The sequence below is a fragment of the Macaca fascicularis genome, chromosome 1 (genome assembly GCF_037993035.2).
Source record: "Macaca fascicularis isolate 582-1 chromosome 1, T2T-MFA8v1.1".
NCBI lineage: Eukaryota > Metazoa > Chordata > Mammalia > Primates > Cercopithecidae > Macaca > Macaca fascicularis.
Window position 1 is genome coordinate 106,848,924 of NC_088375.1, and position 2,851 is coordinate 106,851,774.

Consider the following 2,851-nt stretch of genomic DNA (forward strand, 5'->3'; position numbering starts at 1 on the left):
GAGTTTTGCTCTTGTTGCCCAGGCTGGAGTGCAGTGGCATGATCTTGGCTCACTGCAATCTCCACCTCCCGGGTTCAAGGGATTCTCCTGCCTTAGCCTCCTGAGTAGCTGGGATTACAGGAGCACGCCACCGTGCACAGTTATTTTTTTGGATTTTTAGTAGAGATGGGGTTTCATCATGCTGGCCAGGCTGGTCTCGAACTCCTGACCTCAGGTGGTCTACCCACCTCAGCCTCCCAAAGTGCAAGGATTACAGGTGTGAGCCACTGCGCCCAGCCTTGTTTTCTTAAATTAAAGACAGAGTCTTGCTCTGTAACCCAGGCTAGACTGCAGTGGCGTGATCATAGCTCACTGCAAGCTCAACCTCTTGGGCTCAAGCAATCCTCCTGTCTCAGTCTCCTAAAGTGCTGGTATTACAGGCGTGAACCCCCATGCCTGGCCAGGAGGAATACTTTGGCATTCAGGTCATCCACTGGGATGCCTCTTGGTGCTACTGTGATCAATTCTAACAGTAAATAGAAAAGTATAGCAGCCAGCCAGGCGCGGTGGCTCCAGCACTTTGGGAGGCCGAGGCGGGCGGATCACAAGGTCAAGAGTTCAAGACCACGGTGAAACCCTGTCTCTACTAAAAATACAAAAAATTAGCCCGGCGTGGTGGCGGGCGCCTGTAGTCCCAGCTACTCAGGAGGCTGAGGCAGGAGAATGGCATGAACCCGGGAGGCGGAGCTTGCAGTGAGCAGAGATCACGCCACTGCACTCTAGCCTGGGCGACAGAGCAAGACTCTGTTTCAAAAAAAAAAAAAAGAAAGAAAAGTATAGTAGCCACATGGTAACCAAAGGCACTCTCAGCATTTAGGGTCTGGGTCACCCTGCTACCCAGCTGTCTAGATCACCCTGCTACCCGGCTGTCTAGACCAGCAGAAGTGCTAGCCAAAGGTGAGGAGAATCTGGAATTAGTGGTACAGGAGGGGATAATGAGAAGTTCTTAGAGCCTCAAAACCAATTGCAGCAGTAAAAAGGCTATAAACTTTTCCACTTAATCCTTCTCTCAAAGTTCCCCCAGGAAATGAAACCAATCAGAATGCTACAGATGCCTTTCCCCAACAGGGCAAACTAACTATAAAAGGAATGAAATGGGTCGGGCGCAATGACTCACACCTGTAATCCCAGCACTTTGGGAGGCCGAGGCAGGTGGATCACCTGAGGTCAGGAGTTCAAGACCAGCCTGGCCAACATGGTGAAACCCCATCTCTACTAAAAATACAAAATTTGGCTGGGTGCGGTGGCTCACGCCTGTAATCCCAGCACTTTGGGAGGCCGAGGCAGGCGGATCACCTGAGGTCAGGAGTTTAAGATCAGCCTGACCAATATGGTGAAACACCATCTCTACTAAAAATACAAAAAAAAAAAAAATTAGCTGGGCATTGTGGCTCATGCCTGTAATCCCAGCTACTCAGGAGGCTGAGGCAGGAGAATCACTTGAACCCAGGAGGTGGAGGTTGCGGTGAGCCGAGATTGCACCGCTGCACTCCAGCCTGGGCGAAAAGAGCGAAACTCTGTCTCAAAAAAAAAGATTTAGCTGGGCATGGTGGTGCATACCTGTAATCCCAGCTACTCGGAAAGCTGAGGCAGGAGAATCACTTGAACCCAGAAGGCAAAGGTTGCGGTGAGCGGAGATTGTGCCACTATACTCCAGCCTGGATGGCAGAGTGAAACACTGTCTCAAAAAACAAAAAACAACAACAAAAAGAAGAATGAATCACGCGGTGGCTCACGCCTGTAATTCCAGCACTTTTGGAAGCTGAGACATGTGGATCACGAGGTCAGGAGTTCAAAACCAGCCTGGCCAAGATGGTGAAACCCCGTCTCTACTAAAAATACAAAAAAAATTTAGCCGAATGTGGTGGCGGGTGCCTGTAATCCCAGCTACTTGGGAGGCTGAGGTGGAGATTAGCTTGAACCCAGGAGGCAGAGGTTGCAGTGAGCCAAGATCGCCCCACTCTACTCTGTCTCAAAAATAAACAAACAAAAAAGGATAAACTGTAGAAAACACCAGTGTTTCACCCAGATTCCCTTTCTAGGATCATGAGCCTATTCCCCAGCTGCTAGGAATATCAGCCACTGATGGCCCACTGCTGCCTCCCTCACTGGACATTACCATCAGCCACAGGAAATTGTCTTGACCTTTCTTTCCTGCAGCCAATGATTGGCTAATGCAGCGACACAAAGTCATGGTCCCTTTGCCTTCATCTGGGACAACTCTGAAATATTATCTTCTTTCCAGAGCTCCCTGTAAAATCTGAGGATCAGTTTAAGGTTCTGTTGCAACCACATTGTGTGTCAACTACTCCCTCTGCTCAATTCTGCCTTCTTAACTTAAAAAAAATTTTTTTTTCTGCTGGGTGCAGTGGCTCACGCCTGTAATTCCAGCACTTTGGGAGGGCGAGGTGGGTGGATCATTTGAGGTCAGCAGTTCGAGACTAGCCTGACCAGCATAGTGAAACCCTGTCTCTAATAAAAATACAAAATTAGCCAGGCGTGGTGGCACATACACCTGTAATCCCAACTACTCAGGAGACTGAGACAGGAGAATCACTTGAACTCAGGAGGCAGAGGTTGCACTGAGCCAAGATTGTACCATTGCACTCCAGCCTGGGTGACAGAGCATGACTGTCCCCCACTGCAAAAAAAAAAATTAATGTTTTCTTCCCTCAGAGATCCCTGTTCTGAATGTTTTTATGTATGTGTGTATGTATGTATGTATGTATGTATGTATGTATGTATGTATGTATTTGGTAGATATGGGGGGGTCTCACTATGTTGCCCAGGCTGGTCTTGAACTCCTGGTCTC